The 19411-nt window shown below is 48.9% G+C and overlaps 1 long non-coding RNA gene across 1 annotated transcript in view; it reads right to left on the bottom strand.

Annotated features, from left to right (window-relative positions):
- Positions 1 to 19035, bottom strand: part of LOC147121034 (uncharacterized) — a 31293-nt gene extending 12258 nt beyond the window's left edge. Inside the window, exon 1 of the long non-coding RNA XR_015076236.1 lies at positions 18224 to 19035. This is a non-coding gene — a long non-coding RNA (uncharacterized LOC147121034). The remainder of the gene's footprint in view (positions 1 to 18223) is intronic.
- Between the last annotated feature and the right edge of the window lie 376 nt (positions 19036 to 19411).

Raw genomic sequence — 19411 nt, 5'->3', positions numbered from 1 at the left:
CATAATCCCTCACGGTTGACAGTGTCGAAGGCCTTTGTGAGATCAAAGAAGGCCATGTACAGCGGTTGGTGCTGTTCCCTGCATTTCTCTTGTAATTGACGTGCGGTGAAGACCATGTCCATTGTGCCCCTTAGTGGGCGGAATCCGCATTGCGACTCTGGGAGGAGCTCTTCGGCCACTGGGAGAAGGCGATTGAGGAGGATTCTTGCGGTGACTTTCCTCTGTAATTACCACAATTGGACTTGTCACCTTTCTTGAAGATGGTCACAATTACGGCGTCTCTGAGATCCCCTGGCTTGCTCTCCTCCTTCCAGATAAATGAGTTCATGAATTCGCGCCAGTAGTGGTTCTCTGCCATGCTTTAGTGCCTCGGCAGGGATTCCATCTGCTCCTGAGGCCTTGTTGTTCTTCAGTTGTCGGATGGCCTTGTCAAATTCATGCCGGGCTGGGGTTGTGCTGAGATGGTGGCGGGTAGCATGCTGTGGGATGGAGTTGAAGTTCATGTCGAAGACAGAGTCGTGGTTAAGGAGTCTTCGAAGTGCTCCTTCCAGCGGGCACTGACTGCCTCTCTGTCCTTGATGAGTACCTCTCCGTTCTTGGCCCGCAATGGGGTAGGGCCTTGGGTGCTTGGGCCGTAGGCGGTCTTGACAGCGCTAAAGAATCCACGCACGTCGTGGTTGTCGGCTAGCTGCCGGATCTCCTGCACTTTCTCCACCCACCACCTGTTCTTTAGGTCACGAGTTTTTTGTTGGACCTCGGCCTTCAGGCGTCTGTAGAGCTGCTTTCTTGCTCTCGAGTTCTGTTGCCGTTTCCAGATCAGGAATGCCTTGTGCTTGCGGCTTATTAGCTCCTGGATCTCCTGGTCATTCTCGTCGAACCAGTCTTGGTGTTTCCTGGTCGAGTGACCGAGTGTCTCTCCACAGGTGCTGATTATGGAGGCCTTGAGTGCAGACCAGGTGTGGTGGACACTCTGTGTCTCTGCATCACTGGGAGTCGTCGGGTTATTTGTGAGGCGCAGGCTGAATAGGGCTTTCTTAGCGGGGTCTTTGAGTGCTCCAGCGTTAATTTCCCTGTGGCATTGTTTCTGTTGCCGCCGCTGTTTTGGGGCTACGTTGATGGAGATGACCGAGCGGATTAGGTGGTGGTTTGTCCAGTAGTCATCAGCTCCTGTCATGGCGTGGGTGATGCGGATGTTCTTGCGGTCCCTCACTCTGATGATGACGTAGTCCAACAGATGCCAGTGCTTGGAGCGAGGGTGCTGCCATGAAGCCTTGTACTTGTCTCTCTGATGGAACAAGGTGTTGGTTATGACAAGGCCATGTTCTAAGCATTTCGACTTGCCCGGCTACATTCTCTAGAATTAGGTCCAGTACCGCCCCCTCTCTTTTAGGATTTTCTACATGCTGGCTCAAAAAGCTCTCCTGGATGCACTTTAAGAATTCCACACCCTCCTCTTTTACACCCCCCTCTGTCTCGCCTGAAGATTCTATGCCCCGGAATATTGAGCTGCCAGTCCTGCCCCTCCCTCAACCATGTCTCTGTGATAGCAACAATATCATACTCCCATGTGTTCATCAACACCTTCAATTCATCTGCCTTACTCACAAGTCTCCTTGCAATATCTCTGCATGAGTCAGTGCCTTCAGGAAAGGTAAGGAGAATAAAAAATACAGGGAGGCTCACATCACCTGAATCTCCTACAGTACAGCCCTAGACCAACTTCCAGATCAAGCAGCGGGTTCTTTTAGCTGTATTGGTCATACCATTTAACCTGACCTTAAGAGAGAAAATATATTCCAACCCTACATTACAACAGTTACTACACTTCAAAAAGTATTTCATTGGCTGTGAAGCGAGTTGGGACATCCCGTGGTCATGAAACGTGCTATATAAAGGCAAGTTCATTCTTTTCTTTTAAATGCTGATTTGGAGCTGCGGAGCCAACAGGGCCTGAGCAACACAACTGAGATGACAAATTAGAACTACAGGCTTTATATACAGGAAACTCTTTGGTATCCGGCACCGATGGGACCGGGATGGTGCCGGTTGATTAAAAATTCCGGATGACGGAGAGGGTTATCTACCGAGGCTATTTTTAACAAACAGAAATGTTAAAAATCAAGAAATGTGCAGTATACAGTAATTGGGTACTCACCTACAGAATGTTGTGTTAAATGGATGGTGGAAGATGCTTGATTAAGTACAGTACTGCCAGTTGAGGGTAATCCATAACTCTTTAATTACTTAACAGTAAAACAAAACTTATACAGTAACTAACTGTATACAGGACTGTAGTTGACTGTACACTTATTCCAAGAGACTACCGGCAGCGTGGGAGACACACAGAAAAATGGCGGATTGGAAGAGACTACCGGCAGTGCGGGAGAGTCAGGCTCCTGTTATTGAGGTGTTCGGACTTCCAACAGCGCCAAGAAGCTGAGTAGTGGCAGTTTGGAGAACTACCCCCACTGACTAACTCAGCCACCGCGGGAGACTCGGACTCGGCAACATTTCCGGTTATTGAGGTGTTGTTTTCGGAGTGAGAATTTTGCCGGTTATTTAGGTGCCGTTTAAACGAGAGTTTCCTGTAGAGGGCATTCGATGGTGCAGTTTAGCTGTCCCTGCCCACCCCACCCTGAACTCCCAAACAAAAGCATCACCCATCACGAAGCAGACTAATAAAAAGCACCACAATTTGGACTACCTGGATAAGTTTTGAATTAGAGAGCTTTTTGGATGCAGTTGTTACTGAGCTCAAGTTGTCTGGCCACACTTTAGATCCATTGGGGGTTTGAGAAACACATTGCAGACCAGCTGTTAAGTTATATTTTCACAGCTTGAATGAAAGATAAGGCTGCACATGTCAGGCCCATTAAAAGCTGTCCCACTTTGAAATTTCAGGGATTCTCCATGGGAACTGACCGATTACTTCTAGGGGTGCGAGGGAAAGAGTTAATTTACTGCTGCAACACAATGGACATGAAATAAGTGAGATTGTGTTATTCCTTTCTGTAGCTCTCTTCCCTCCCCACCCCCACATAATGAAGGTCAGTGTTCATCTTTATTACACTTTTAACAGCACAGCAATCCTAAATCCAAAGAAATCTGCGCCAAAAATAGATTCTGTGTTTAAAGAGACTACCAGAGTTACCAAATGGTAAAATCTAAATCGTACCCAAGTCATTTTGTTTGCTTGTGGTGCTCAATACATGACACCGATTTATTTTTTCTCTTAAAAGCAGCAAAGCCTCATGCATTCTATTTTTAAATTTTGTTCTAATTTTCTTCCCTTAGCCCTACTGAAGGCGCTGACTTGTGTTCGGTTCCAGAGTTACAGGCAGCCCTTCGGCACCCTGACAAATAGTCATTCTTCATTTGTGAGCCTACTTAACTGTGGAGGCACAACAGCCAAGTCTGAGTTTGTCCTTGTATTCAATCTCACAAATTTTCCAGCTGGGGTCATTGGAGAGTGAGAAGCAGACTAGGAACGCTGACTGATTTTTCCCTGCTCTAGTCCAGGAGCGCTGAGCCTAATTGTAGCACTTTAACTGCTGCAGTTTAGACCAGCTAACTAAGCTCAGACCAGAAATTGAACCCGAGATCTTCTGGTCCGTACAACTTTGTATAATATCATGTGATATACTTCTTCACTAAGTAATTGGAGGAGCATACATTTAAGAGGAACAGCATAGTTATCGAATCCAAATTCTGGTTACGTTGTTGATTTGTTGAGGCCCACGGTACATGACACAGAAATGACTAAACACAGTGGGGAGAATCAGGTCATCACATTCACTCCTCAGAAAAGAGTATAGGCTGAGTGACTCTGTTACGCCTGAATCAACAACAACAACTTGCATTTATATAGCACCTTTAACGTATTAACAATGTCCCAAGGCACTTCACAGGACCTAAATTTGACACCGAGCCACACAGAGATATTAGGACAGGTGACCAAAATCATGGTCAAAGAGGTAGGTTTTAAGGAGTGACAAAGGAGGAGAGGCGGAGAGGTTTAGAGAGGGAATTCTCTCCTGAAGACACGATCGCCAATGGTGGAGCAATGAAAATTGGGCCTGCTCAAGAGGCCAGAATTAGAGAATCAGAAAGCTCTCGGAGGGTTGTAGGGCTGGAGGAGGTTACAGAGATAAGGAGGTGCTTGTCTCCGGCTGCAGCTACTCGAAATCCAGGTTTCGGAGCTGGAGCTGCGGCTGGAGTCACTGTGGAGCATCCGCGAAGCTGAGATCTTCGTAGATAGCACATTTAACGAGGTGGTCACACCGCAGGTAAAAAGTGCACAGGCAGACAGGAAATGGGTGACCACCAGACAGAGTAAAAGAACTAGGAAGGTAGAGCAGGAGTCCCCTGAGTCCATCTCCCTCTCCAGCAGATTTTCCACTTTGGATACTGCTAGGGGAGATGGTTTCTCAGGGGAATGCAGCAAGAGCCAAGTCTGTGGCACTACGAGTGGCTCAGCTGCACAGGAGGGGAGGAAAAAGAGTGGGAGAGCAATAGTGATAGGGGATTCTATCGTAAGGGGAACAGATAGACGTTTCTGTGGCCACAGACGTGAGTCCAGGATGGTATGTTGCCTCCCTGGTGCCAGGGTCAAGGATGTCACTGAACAGCTGCAGGGCATTCTGAAGGGGGAGGGCGAACAGTCAAAGGTTGTGGTTCACATTGGTACCAAGACATGGGTAGAAAGGGGGATGAGGTCCTGCAACAAAAATTTAGGGAGCTAGGTAGCAGATTAAAAAGCAGGACCTCAAAGTTTGTAATCTCTGGATTACTCCCGGTGCCACGTGCTAGTGAGTATAGGAATTGGAGGATAGAGCAGATGAATGCGTGGCTAAAGAGTTGGTGCAGGAGGGAGGGTTTTAGTTTCCTGAATCACTGGGTCTGCTTCTGGAGAAGGTGGGACCTGTACAAGTCGGACGGGTTGCACCTGAACTGGAACGGGACCAACATCCTTGCGGGGAGGTTTGCTAGTACTGTTGGGTTGGGGGGGGGGGTTTAAACTAACTTGGCAGGGGGGTGGGATACGGAGTGCAGCTACAGTAGGGGATGACGCATAGCCAAATATAGAGGAAAAAACAAGTCCGCCTGGAAGGCAGAGCAAATATGTAATGGCACAAGGGAGTATGGCAAGGCTGGATGGCATTTATTTTATTGCAAGGAGTCTTGCGAGTAAGGCAGATGAATTGAAGGTGTTGATGAACACATGGGAGTATGATATTGTTGCTATCACAGAGACATGGTTGAGGGCGGGGCAGGACTGGTAGCTCAATATTCCGGGGTATAGAATCTTCAGGCGAGACAGAGGGGGGTGTAAAAGAGGAGGGGGTGTCGCAATATTAATCAAGCAGTCAATTACTGCTATAAGGAGGGATGATATCTTAGCAGGTTCCTCTAATGAGGCCATATGGGTAGAACTTAAAAACAAAAGGGGGGCAAGCACTTTGTTGGGAGTGTACTATAGGCCAACAAACAGTAAGGGGGAGATAGAGGAACAGATATGTAGGCAAATCCCAGAGAAGTGTAGAAATACTGTAATAGGGTAATAATAGTAGGGGATTTTAACTTCCCCAATATTAACTGGGATAGTCAGAGTGTGAAAGGCTTAGAGGGTGCAGAATTCTTAAAGTGCATCCAGGAGAGCTTTTTGAGCCAGCATGTAGAAAGTCCTACAAGACAGGGGGCGGTACTGGACCTAATACTAGGGAATGTAGCCAGGCAAGTGGTAGATGTGTCAGCAGGAGAGCATTTTGGTGACAGTGACCATAATTCGGTGAGATTTAAGGTAGTCATAGAAACAGAAGATAGAAGCAGGAGTAGACCATTCAGCCCCTCGAGCCTGCTCCGCCATTCAATGCGATCATGGCTGATCATCCAAACTCAGTACCCTGTCCCTGCTTTCTCCCCATATCCCTTGATCCCTTTAGCCTTAAGAAATATATCCAACTCCTTCTTGAATATGTTTAATGAATTGGCCTCTACTGCCTTCTGTGGTAGAGAATTCCACAGGTTCACCACTCTCTGGGTGAAGAAATTCCTCCTCATTTCTGTCCTAAATGGCTTACCCCTTATCCTTAGATTGTGACCCCTGGTTCTGGAAGTCATGGAAAAGGACAAAGATGCACCGGAAATCAAGGTTCTAAATTGGGGGAAGGCCGATTTTAATATGATAAGGCAGGATCTGGCCAAAGTGGACTGGGATCAGCTACTTGAAGGAAAATCCACATCAGAGCAATGGGAGTCTTTCAGAAAGGAAATAGAGAGAGTACAACGCCAACATGTTCCCGTAAAGGTCAAGGGTGGGACCAACAAGCCCAGGGAATCCTGGATGTCAAGGGATATAGAAGAATGGATTAGGAAAAAAAGGGAGGCTTTTGGCAGGTACAAAGGACTAAAAACAATGGAAGCCCTAGAGGAGTATAGAAAGTGCAGGGGGTTACTTAAAAAAGAAATTAGGAGAGCGAAGAGGGGGCATGAAAAAACACTGGCGGGCAAAATAAAGGAAAATCCCAAGGTGTTTTATAAGTATATTAAGGGCAAGAGGATAACCAGGGAAAGTGTAGGGCCCATTAGGGACAAAAGTGGCAAACTGTGTGTAGAGCCGGAAGATGTAGGTGAGGTTTTAAATGAATATTTTGCATCTGTGTTCACTATGGAGAAGGGTGATGTAGGCATAGATATCAGGCAGGGGGATTGTGATATACTTGAACAAATTAATATTGAGAGGGAGGAGATAGTAGCGGTTTTAGCGGGCTTAAAAGTGGATAAATCCCCAGGCCCTGATGGGATGTATCCCAGACTGCTGTGTGAGGCAAGGGAGGAGATTGCAGGGGCTCTGACACAAATTTTCAGAACCTCTCTGGCCACAGGGGAGATGCCAGAGGACTGGAGAACAGCTAACATATTACCATTGTTCAAGAAGGGTAGTAGGGATAAACCAGGGAATTACAGGCCAGTGAGCCTAACATCAGTGGTAGGGAAATTATTGGAAAAAATTCTTAGCGACAGAATTAGTCTCCACTTGGAGAGGCAGGGATTAATCAGGGATAGTCAGCACGGCTTTGTTAAGGGGAGATCATGTCTGACCAGTTTGATTAAATTTTTCGAGGGGGTGACTAGGTGTGCGGATGAGGGTAGTGCAGTTGATGTAGTCTACATGGGCTTCAGTAAGGCTTTTTGACAAAGTCCCACATGGGCGACTGGTCAAGAAGGTAAGAGGCCATGGGATCCAGGGCAATTTGGCACATTGGATCCAAAATTGGCTTAGTGGCAGGAGGCAGAGGGTGATGGTCGAAGGTTGTTTTTTGTGACTGGGGTACCACAGGAATTGGTGCTGGGTCCTTTGCTGTTTGTAGTGTACATTAATGATTTAGATATGAATGTAGGAGGTATGATCAGTACGTTCGCAGATTAGACGAAAATTGGTGGAGTGGTAAATAGCGAAGAGGGAAGCCTCAGGCTACAGGACGATATAGATGGGATGGTTAGATGGGCAGAACAGTGGCAAATGGAATTTAACCCTGAAAAGTGTGAGGTGATGCATTTTGGGAGGACAAACAAGGCAAGGGAATACACAATGAATGGTAGGATCCTAGGAAGGACAGAGGATCAGAGGGACCTTGGTGTGCATGTACATAGATCCCTGAAGGCAGCAGGACAGGTAGATAAGGTGGTTGAAAAGGCATATGGGATACTTGTCTTCATTAGCCGAGGCATAGAATATAAGAGCAGGGAGGTTATGATGGAGCTGTACAAAACGTTAGTTAGGCCACAGCAGAAATACTGTGTGCAGTTCTGGTCGCCACACTATAGGAGGGATGTGATTGCATTGGAGAAGGTGCAGAGGAGATTCACCAGGATGTTACCTGGGCTGGAGCGCTTCAGCTATGAAGAGAGACTTGACAGGCTGGGGTTGTTTTCCTTCGAGCAGAGAAGGCTGAGGGGGGACCTGATTGAGGTGTACAAAATTGAGGGGCATAGATAGGGCAGATAGAAAGGAACTTTTCCCCTTAGTAGAGGGGTTAATAACCAGGGGGCATAGTTTCAAGGTAAGGGGCAGGAGGTTTAGCGGGGATTTGAGGAAAAACTTTTTCACCCAGAGGGTGGTTGGAATCTGGAGCTCACTGCCTGAAAGGGTGGTAGAGGCAGGAACCCTCACAACATTCAAGAAGCATTTAGATGAGCACTTGAAACAGCATAGCATACAAGGCTACGAACCAAATATTGGAAAATGGGATTAGAATAGACAGGGCTTGATGGTCGGCGTGGACACGATGGGCCGAAGGGCCTCTTTCTGTGCTGTATAACTCTATGGCCTAGAAATTCAGTATAGCCACGTTTGGGGCACTACAGCCGGGCGGCCGCTAAAGTTTGCGCCCGGCGCAACTTAGCGCCACCTTCGCCGATATTCAGTTGCATCGCCCCAAAAGGTTGCTGCTGCGCTAAAACAGGCGATGCACGACTATCATTAGGCGCTAAGCCGGCGGTCCGGGGCGATACCCCCGAGGGCGGGCGCAGCGCAGGTGCGGCGAGTTGCTGATTGAAGGCAGACACTCTGGCGCCGGTCAGCTCTTAAAGGGGGAGGGTGGATTTGTTTGGCTGCCACGCCCTGCACACTGCAGCCCTGAAGCAAGGCCTGACCACTGCTGCTTGATCTGTTCAACGCCCAGGACAATGGCGAAGGCCAGGGAGAGAGCGCAGCGCTTCAGCGAGGGTGACCTGAGGGTGCTGGTTGGCGCAGTGGAGCGCAGGCGCCATGTTCTGTTCCCTGAAGGTGGCAGGAGGCCGCTGCCCAGTGCCTATCGGAAAGCCTGGAGGGAGGTGTCAAACAGGGTGACCTCCAACAACGTGGTTGCCAGGACTCCTGTACAATGCCGAAAAAAGTTCAACGACCTCAATCGGGTTGTCAGGGTGAGTACCCTTTCCAGTGTCCTCCTCATCCCTGCATGTGCACCTCAGTTTATGGGCAAAGGGACCTGAAAGCCCTAATGCCCAGCCCTCATCCAGCAGCTATGGGACTGTCATGAAAATCACTTGCACATTCAGGACTTTACACACTGTCAGGGCTATTCCACCATGGGAGGCAGTGCAGACAAGATCAGGGCTTCACACTGTCAGGGCTAGTCCACCATGGGAGGCAGTGCAGACAAGATCAGGGCTTCACACTGTCAGGGCTAGTCCACCATGGGAAGCAGTGCAGACAAGATCAGGGCTTCACACTGTACTTAGAGGCCGTCCTTTCTCTTGCAGGGCAAGCTGGCGCACAACCGAAGGCAGCAGCGTCAGACCGGGGGAGGCCATCCTGACCTCAAACAGCTCTGCGACCTGGAGCAGCGTGTGGAGCGCATTATGTCAGGCCGGCTGATTGGCCCCGTCGCCAGTGGAGATGCCGACCCTGTTGTGGGCCCCAATGGTAAGGGCATCACCTTTTTGACCTCTCTCTTTCCACTTGCGCCTCAGAACAGCATCCTTTGCCACTGTCGGACCAATGCAGTGCATAGCAGCACTCATGCCTCCCTCGCTGCCGCCCTGTCCTCACTCTAAAGCAACTCTTGTGCCTCCCTGCTTTCAGATGGTGACTCGCCAGTTGAGGAGGCGGCCCCTCAAGCTGGCACTGTGTCCGAGTCAGACATAGAGGAAGAGGAAGCCAGACCATCAGGGACACCCTCAGCCGAGGCAGCCCATGGCCATGATGGTGACACGTCTTCCCTGGAGGGGAGCAGGGGGGACGGTTCAGAGGATAGTGAAGCTCCGGGGACCAGCGGGCTGCAGCAACGCGGGAGGGGTGGGGAAGCTCGACGGCCTTCTCCCTGGAGGGTGAGTGCGGCCTCCAGTCCTGCTACGGTGAGCGCAGAGGAGGTGCGGATCCTAGTGGAAATGGGCGCCCAGGCTGAGCGCAGGCACACTGAGCTCATGGCTGCAGTGGCAAGGATGCCTGACTCCACAGAGTCACTGTCAAGGAGTGTGCAGGAATTCGGGGCAGCACAGGCCAGGAGTCTGCAACAATTCAGTGCAGCACAGGCCAGGAGTCTGCAGGACTTCGCGGCAGCACAGGCGGCTTCTAGCCAAGTGCTCAGTCGTGCCGTGCATTCACTGGCTGGTGTCATGCAGACACAGACCAGGGCCACACGGGCACTAACTGCTGCCACCCTCGCTGGATCGGCCAGGCATCGCCAGGGCACTCGCCGCGCCGCAGCAGCCCAGCAGTCTGTGCTTCAGAGATTGCTGCGCATGCTGCAGTGCTGGCCCGTGCGAGTGCCAATGTATCAGCCGACCAGGGAGTACCTGTGATCTGTCAGGTTGGCAGCATTCCTGCAGCCAAAACTGTCACTCCTCCATTGTAGCTGCCACCAGCCGCTGGACAGACTGCTGCCGCCCAAGCAGAGTTGGAGCAGTCAGCAGCCGGCCCCTCCAGGCCCAGAGCTGGTCCAGGCCGACCCCCAAGGGCATCTGCCGTCTCACCATCTGACCCTCAGCAGCCTTCCCCCAGCCTTGCTGCAGCCACTGGGGTCCCATTGAGGAGGAGCTGCAGGGCGGGTAGGGGCCAGTCACGGATGCGAAACGCATCACCCTCGCAGGGGAAAAAGTAGAAGGTGTGGCCAAATGTTTTGTTTTACTTGTAAAGGCCGATACTGGTGTATTTGTTTTACTTGTAAAGGCCGAGACTGGTCTATTTGTGTTACTTGTAAAGGCCGAGACTGGTCTATTTGTTTTACTTGCAAAGGCCGAGACTGGTCTATTTGTGTTTTTGGAAAGGCCAAGACTGGTCTATTTGTGTTTTTGGAAAGGCCGAGACTGGTCTATTTGTTTTACTTGTAAAGGCCGAGACTGGTCTATTTGTGTTTTTGGAAAGGCCGAGACTGGTCTATTTGTGTTTTTGGAAAGGCCGAGACTGGTCTATTTGTTTTACTTGTAAAGGCCGAGACTGGTCTATTTGTGTTTTTGGGGGGGGGGGTTTCTCTCCATTAGTTTGTTATGTGGGAAGGGCACGGAGGTATCATAGTAATAAATTTTCTTAAATCGCACTGTCCATGCTTTCTTTTGGAAGTCCTGGTTGCCCTGCTCGGCTGAGGGCTTGTGGAGCGGCTACATTCATCTTCTGCCATTGGCACAAGCCATTCCCTGAGAGGGGGCCTAGAACTGACGTGCAATAAGCCGCCGACGGGCGGCCCTTGCACTTTCTGCCTCCCTCCTGTGCTGGTCCTCCTCCTCCTCCTCCTCCTCCTCCTCCTCCTCTGGTGGTCCTCCAATGTCTGGTGGCAGTGGCTGAGTCCTGCGGATAGCCAGGTTGTGCAGCATGCAGCACACGACAACGAAATGGGAGACTCGCTCAGGCGAGTACTGTAGGGCTCCTCCGGAACGATCCAGACAGCGGAACCGTTGCTTCAGGACGCCGATTGTTTGCTCAATGATGTTCCTGGTTGCTTGATGGCTGTCACTGTATCCCTCTTCAGCAGGGGTGCTGGGCGCACAGAGCGGGGTCATCAGCCAGGAGCACAAAGGATAGCCTTTGTCCCCGAGAAGCCATCCTCGTGGGTGAGGCTGGGCCTCGAACATGTCTGCCACAGAAGTCTGGCGCAGGATGAAGGCATCGTGGCTGCTGCCTGGAAAGCGGGCATTGACCGCTAGGATGAGCTGCCTGTGGTCACACACCAACTGCACATTGAATGAATGGTAGCCCTTCCGGTTGCGGTAATCCTCAGCATTCTCTAGAGGTGCCCGCAAGGCCACATGCGTGCAGTCAATGGCGCCTTGCACCATGGGGAAGCCCGCTAATGCTGCAAAGCCCATTGCACGCTGTTACTGCTTGTCAACGATCATGGAGAAGGAGATGAACTGACGTCTCCTTCTGAAAAGGGCGTTGGTCACCTGGCGGATGCAGCAATGTACCGCAAACTGGGAGATGTTGGAAATGTCCCCAGTAGCAGATTGGAAGGAGCCGGTGGCATAGAAGTTGAGAGACACCGTCACCTTCACTGCCACCGACAGAGACGTCCTGCTCCTCAGCTGTGGCTGCAGATCTCCGCAAAGCAGGTGGCAGATCTCAGTGACCACCGCCCTTCTGAATCGCAGCCTCCGAACACACTGCTCCTCAGACATGTTCAGATATGAGAACTGCTGGCGGTATACCCTGGGTGGGTAAGGCCTCCTTTGCCGACGCCTGTTGCCCCTTCTCCGTCTGGCCATGACTGGCACTCTCTCACGGCGTCTCTGAGCCCTTTGAATGCAATGGAGAAGCCCAACGTTTCCACCCATTGCAGCCCCCATTATATGTTTCCAATCAATGCTATGGCTCTGAAGTTAAAGACAAGTGCAAAGCTGTGGCCTGAAGCCACAAGTACCTGTGCGAGTGTTGAGCCAAACCAGAAACCTCTCTACCTTTGTCTCTCTCCAAAGATCTGTCTCTCACAGAGAAGGAGTGGTGCAAAATGGCTGCCATTTATACTGCAGGGGGAGTGCCCTTTAATTAGCGCCCGCCGCGCCCCGCAGCGACTGGGAACCGTTCCCCTCTACCAGTCGCTAGGGGCGCCAGGCGCACAATAGGCCAGCGCCACTGAATTTCCGGTTTGGGGCGCACAAAGGGCGTTGCACCATGAAATGACGTCAGGATATGCGCGCGCAGCTGAGCGCGCGCAAAGGCTTTGCGCCGCCGCTAAATCTTAACTGAAGTTCGCGAGAGGCGCAGATCGCGCTGCGCCCGGGCGCTAGCCGCTTAGCACCCCACATCTCCTCCTAAGGCGCTAGCGGCTGGCGCAAACCACTGAATTTCTAGGCCTATGACTCTATGAGGGAGGGAGAGGCAAGGCCATGGAGCAATTTGAAAACAAGGATGAGAATTTTAAATTCGAGGTGTTGTCAGACCAGGAGCCAATGTAGGTCAGCAAGCACAGGGGTGATGGGTAAATGGGACTTGGTACGAGTTAGGAGAAGGGCAGCAGAGTTTTGGATGAGCTTAAGTTTACGGGAATGCAAGGTGGGAGGCCAGCCAGGAGAGATTTGGAATAGTCGAGTCTGGAGGTAACAAAGGCATGGCTGATGGTTTCAGAGCAGATGAGCTGAGGCGGGGCAGCAACAGGCAATATTACGGAGGTGGAAGTAGGTGGTCTTGGTGATGGCGAGGATACGAGGTCAGAAGCTTAGCTCAGCTCCTTTATAAACCTGCAGAATATCCACTTGGATGAGGTATGAGAGGATTGCTGCTACCGTGGAATCTTAGTCCAGCAAGACTTAGTCCATCCAGAAGAGGAAGGGAGGAGGAGGAAGGTAAAGAAAAACTTGGAGAAAAAAAATACACAGCATAAGATTGGACAAACGGGGCCAAGGGTGAGCTGTTGGTTTTTAAAGCTAGAATCTTGCCCTTTGGACATAATTTAAATCTCACGAGTTTCCAGTTTCCCCTCATTAACTTACATCAGTAAAGCAATTTTAAACTAACGTCATCTTGCAATTCTCTAGTTGCCAGAGTGAAACATGTATAGCAAATGAACTTTAAATGAGTACATGCAGCAATTCTCAGGATGGGACCTGTGACCTCATTTATTATGCAAATCTAACTTTTTTATATATTTCAAATAAGTCCAATTGGCCCAAAATTCCTATTTTTTGATGCAAAAGTGGTGTAGAGAGACTGGAATTTGCGGTGTGAGTCAGATACACCAGAGATACATCTAAAATATGCACTGAATCTCGGTAGAATTGGTTGTGAGCAGAAGATGCGCTTGCCTCTCAAAGTGGTGCATGCAAGCAAATGACAGGATAATAAGGGAAGAACCTGCTGTCCCAGAAATTCCACCAGTTACACCAGAATTCCACCTCACTTAAGTTAAACCTGTCGGAAAGAGGTTGTCAAACTAGGAAGTGGTTGAATTGCCAGGCCTTGAATGTCCACAAATGTTATCTGAAAGATCAGCTTTAACTGAATCAATTTTTTTTTTAAATCACAACTGTGTTATTAAGAAATTATTATTAAGTTGCCTTTCAGCATTTTCAGGAAGGCAAATCTTTTGCTTCGCTTTCTTCTGTCATGGAGCCCTTACCAAGGGGCTCCCTACAAGCATTCCCATATATGTCCTCATAATAATGGAGACAGAACAGGAACTAGAGGAAGAAGAAATGAGAGGACACAGGATAAGGCTACACCAAAGGAAAAGACCAACTAGGTACCCTTCCAAGAGCATACACACCACACTGCTCACTCCATGGTATCTCAGGACAGGTCTGCTTAAGGAGGCAACCAAGTCTACATGCAGCCTAACAGGTCATTTAAGGGATTTAAGTAACAAGGTAAGATTTTAAAATATACTTTCCTATTTTCGCACTCCAGAGACTTGAGCACATAATCTAGGCTGCCACTTCAGTGAATTACTGAGAGGGTGCTGCACTGTCGGAGGCGCCATCCTGCGGATTAGACGTTAAACCCCACTGGGCCTCGAGGGTCCTAAATGGCCTACCCCTTATCCTTAGACTGTGACCCCTGGTTCTGGACTCCCCGACCATCGGGGCCATCCTTCCTGCATCTAGTCTGTCCAGTCCTGTCAGAATTTTATAAGTTTCAATGAGATCCCCTCTCATTCTTCTAAACTCCAGCGAGTATAAGCCCAGTCGACCCAATCTCTCCTCATATGTCATTCCCTCCATCCCAGGTATCAGTCTGGTGAATCTTCGCTGAACTCCTTCCATGGCAAGAACACCCTTCCTCAGATAAGGCGACCAAAACTGCACACAATACTCAAGATGTGGTCTCACCAAGGCCCTGTACAACTGCAGCAAGACATCCTTGTTCCTGTACTTGAACCCTCTCGCTACGAAGGCCAACATACTATTTGCCTTCTTAACCGCCTGCTGCACCTGCATGCTTACCTTCAGCGACTGGTGCACAAGGACACCCAGGTCTCGTTGCACTTCCCCTTCTCCCAATCTATTGCCATTCAGATAATAATCTGCCTTCCTGTTTTTGCCACCAAAGTGGATAACCTCACATTTATCCACGTTATATTGCATCTGCCATGCTTCTGCCCAATCACCCAACCTGTCCAAATCATCCTGGAGTTTCTCGGCATCCTCCTCACAGCACACACGCCCACCCAGCTTTGTGTCGTCTGCAAACTTGGAGATATTACATCTAGTTCCCTTGTCTAGATCATTAATATATATTGTGAATAGCTGGGGTCCAAGGACCGATCCCTGCGGTACCCAACTAGTCACTGCCTGCCACTCGGAAAAAGACCTGTTTATTCCAACTCTTTGCTTTCTGTCTGCCAACCAGTTCTCTATCCAAGTCAATACCTTGCCCACAATCCCATGTGCCTTAACTTTACATGCTAATCTCTTATGCGGGACCTTATCAAAAGCCTTCTGAAAGTCCAAATACACCACATCCACTGGTTCTCCCTTATCTATTTTACCAGTTACATCCTCAAAAAATTCCAGTAGATTAGTCAAGCACGATTTACCTTTTGTAAATCCATGTTGACTTTGTCCGATCCTGTCACTGTTTTCCAAGTACTCTGCTATTACATCTTTTATAATGGACTCTAGCATTTTCCCCACTACCGATGTCAGGCTTACTGGTCTGTAATTCCCCATTTTCTCTCTACCACCTTTTTTGAATAGTGGGGTAACATTAGCTACCCTCCAATCCATGGGTACTGTTCCAGATTCCATCGAATGTTGGAAGATGATCAGCAATGCATCTACTATTTCTAGGGCCACTTCCTTAAGTACCCTAGGATGTAGATTACCAGGCCCTGGGGATTTATCGGCCTTCAATCCCATCAATTTCCCTAACACCATTTCCCTACAAATACTGATTTCTTTCAGTTCCTCCCTTTCATCAGACCCTATGTTCCCTGACATCTCTGGGAGGTTATTTGTGTCCTCCTTTGTGAAGACAGAACCAAAATATGTATTTAATTGGTCTGCCATTTCTTTGTTCCCCATTATAAATTCCCCTGATTCTGACTGCAAGGGATCTACACTTGACTTCACCAATCTTTTTCTCTTCACATATCTATAAAAGCTTTTACAGTCAGTTTTTATGTTCCCTGCAAGCTCACTCTCATATTCTATTTTCCCCTTCTTAATTAATCCCTTTGTCCTCCTTTGTTGAATCCTAAACTGCTCCCAATAAAAGATCCTATTCAAAGAAGAACAGGGGCGTTTTCCCGGTGTCCTGGCCAATGTTTATCCTTCAACAAGCACTAAAAACAGTTAATGTAGTCATTGCACTAATTTTCTCATTTTTTTCCTTCACGCTGCTTAAAGCAAGCAGTGGAGTCATTCAATAATAATGGCCCAGAAATTCGGGTCTCCACGGGTGAGTACGCATGGGGTACTCACCCGTAAGCCCAATGGAAGTGCCGGTTTCCTGCATGCACTGCGCATGCGCGGGAAACCGGCACTTCTGTTCCCCTGAAAGAAGGGGGTAAGAGGTGGAACGCGTGCGCAGGAGAGGCAGCGCATGCGCATCGAACGTACGCTTTTTTTGCAGGTTTTCCCGGGATGGTAAGTCTCCAGGAGTTACACTTTTAAAAAGCAGGTGCAAGGCCTGCTTTTTAGAAGGTAAGTGGTGAATTAATTAAAATTAAAACATTTTTTCCACAGGTTTATTATTTTAAAATACTTTAAAGAAAGGTAAGTTTACTTTTAGCCCCGTTAGAAAATGTAATTAATTTTTTCAAAAATTTAAATTATTGTTTAAAATAGTTATTTCATGTAATTTATAGTTTATTTTAAAAATGTGATTTAAAAAAAATTTATTTGAAGATTTAGTGATGTTTTGGGGCTTATATAGTATTTATAGGTTTGACAGGCCTGTCAAACTTATGAATGAAGCATTCCCTGCTACCATTGGCTCTCCATGGCCCACGTGATCCCAGGGGACGCATCGAACTAACTGCGCCCCTGGGATACGCAAGCACTGCGCGCCGGCAGTTGGAGGAGGCCCAGGATCAGAATCCCACGCGGGCCCACAGCTCAACGGCCGGCGCGGTAGGTAAGTGCAGGTCGGGGGCTTGCACCCGTGGGAAGCCCCCGACCCGAATTTCTGGGCCATTGTGTTTAAAATCCAGAAGGTAGATTATTAAAGCCTTGAGGGGATGTGAATAAAGCTCAGAGAGGAGTTTAAAGGTCTGATCGAAGTTTACTAAACCCAGAGCCGATGTAATTAAAGGTCTATTGGGGAAGTGTTGATAGCACAGTAAGAAGGTACCCAGTGAGGAGTTGTTGATAGGTCCTGAGGTGACATGGTTAAAACCCAGCCAGGAGGGGAGGCGTTGCTAGCCAACTGGAGGAGTTATTTAAAGCAAAGCAACAGAAGTTATAAAAATACATAAGCCTAGAAATTTGTCTCGGGCGGTGGCGCAAAATGGGCGGTATCAGATCGGCCGCCCGTTATAAGCAACGCCTGATACTCAGTTCCATTGCAGTCACTGCAGTGTACACACTGTACAGCATAGAAACAGACCAGTCGGCCCAACAGGTCCAAGCTCCACAAGAGCCTCCTCCCACCCTACTTCATCTAACCCCAACAACATATCCTTCCAGTCCTTTCTCCCTCATGTGTTTATCTAGCTTCCCCTTAAATGCATCTAAGCTAGTCATCTCAACTACTTCTTGTGGTAGCGAGTTCTACATTCTAACCACTCTCTGAGTAAAGAAGTTTCTCCTGGATTCCCTACTGGATTTATTAGTGACTATGTTATATTTATGACCTCTAGTTCTGGTCTCCCTTGAAAGTGGAAACATCCTCTCTGCGTCTACCCTATCAAACCCTTTCAAAATCTTAAAGACCTCTATCAGGTCACCCCTTAGTCTTCTCGTTCCTAGAGAAACTCGATGTGGAAATCAGGGTTGCGGGGACAAAAGCGAGTGACAATCTGTCGGGCCCCCGGACATGAACCCTGGGAGATTTTAACTCACGGGCCTCATTTGAATTTCCTGACACTGACACCCGCTGGAAGCCGGTGGGGATGAACTGGAGGCTAGTGGGCGGTAGTGGGGAAATTGCACGGCTGACTAAAGGAAACAGTCCCTAGGAAGGTAAATGAGCTGGGGTTGGGGGGTGGGGGAATCCTGGCTGATCACGGCCACAGGAGGGGGTAACCTGGGACAGAGGAGACCCAAAATGTCTTTGTTGCAACAGGTGGACCACTCCTGCTCTTCCTAGGCCACAAGGACCCTCTCAGAAATTGAAAAATATAACACTTACCTGGCAGTACAAAAGACTCCAAGAGACCAGGTAGGCCTCAGAGTGTCAGCGGACGAAATCTCGGCGGGAATCTCGGAGCGGCGGCAGTACAAAAGGCTCCAAGGGACCAGGTAGGTTTACCAATCTCCAATCTTAGAGGGAAAGAAGTAAAAAGTAATCGAAGTGTGACGTCACAAGAAAGCAGGTAAGTGATTGGTTGGTGAGTATTTCTTTATAAACTTTAATTCTGTGGTTTATAGTTTCTAAAGTCTCTGTGGTGTAGCGGGGACTGTTTATAAACCAGGGCCCTTAAATATACTATTTAACGGTGGTGTAATTGGTGGGATTGATTTGATTTAATTTAATTGCAATTAATTAAAGGGTAAGTCATGGCAGGAGAGCCCGGCCCCGTTATATGCTCCTCCTGCGCTATGTGGGAACTCAGGGACACTTCCTGTGTCCCTGACAACTATGTGTGCAGGAAGTGTGTCCAGCTGCAGCTACTGGCAGAACGCATTGCGGCGCTGGAGCTGCGATTGGATTCATACTGGACCATTCGCGAGGCTGAGGAGGTTGTGAATAGCACGTTTGATCAGTTGGTCACACCGCAGGCAAAGGTTGGACAGGCAGAAAGGGAATGGGTGACCAACAGACAGAGTACCAGGCACAGGCAGGTAGTACAGGGGTCCCCTGTGGACATCCCCCTCTCAAACAGATACACCACTTTGAGTACTGTTGGGGGGGATGGCTTACCAGAGGAAGGCAGCAGCAGCCAACTTCCTGGCATCAGGGGTAGCTCTGCTGCACAGGATGGGAGGAAAAAGAGGGGGAGAGCTATAGTAATAGGGGATTCTATTGTAAGGGGAATAGATAGGCATTTCTGTGGCCGCAAACGAGACTCCAGGATGGTGTGTTGCCTCCCTGGTGCAAGGGTCAAGGATGTCTCAGAGCGGCTGCAGAACATCTTGGAAGGGGAGGGTGAACAGCCAGTTGTCGTGGTACATATAGGTACCAACAATATAAGTAAAAAGCGGGATGAGGTCCTAAAAGTGGAATATAGGGAGTTAGGAGGTAAATTAAAAAATAGGACCTCAAAGGTAGTAATCTCAGGATTGCTACCAGTGCCACGTGCTAGTCAGAGTAGAAATAGAGGGATATTTCAGATGACTACGTGGCTAGAGGAATGGTGCAAGGGGGAGGGATTCAAAT

The sequence above is a fragment of the Somniosus microcephalus genome, chromosome 3 (assembly GCF_052327205.1).
Source record: "Somniosus microcephalus isolate GS21.2 chromosome 3, FLI_Smic_1.0, whole genome shotgun sequence".
NCBI lineage: Eukaryota > Metazoa > Chordata > Chondrichthyes > Squaliformes > Somniosidae > Somniosus > Somniosus microcephalus.
Note: the sequence above shows the minus strand (reverse complement) of the source record. Positions and strands in the feature narration are given on the sequence as shown.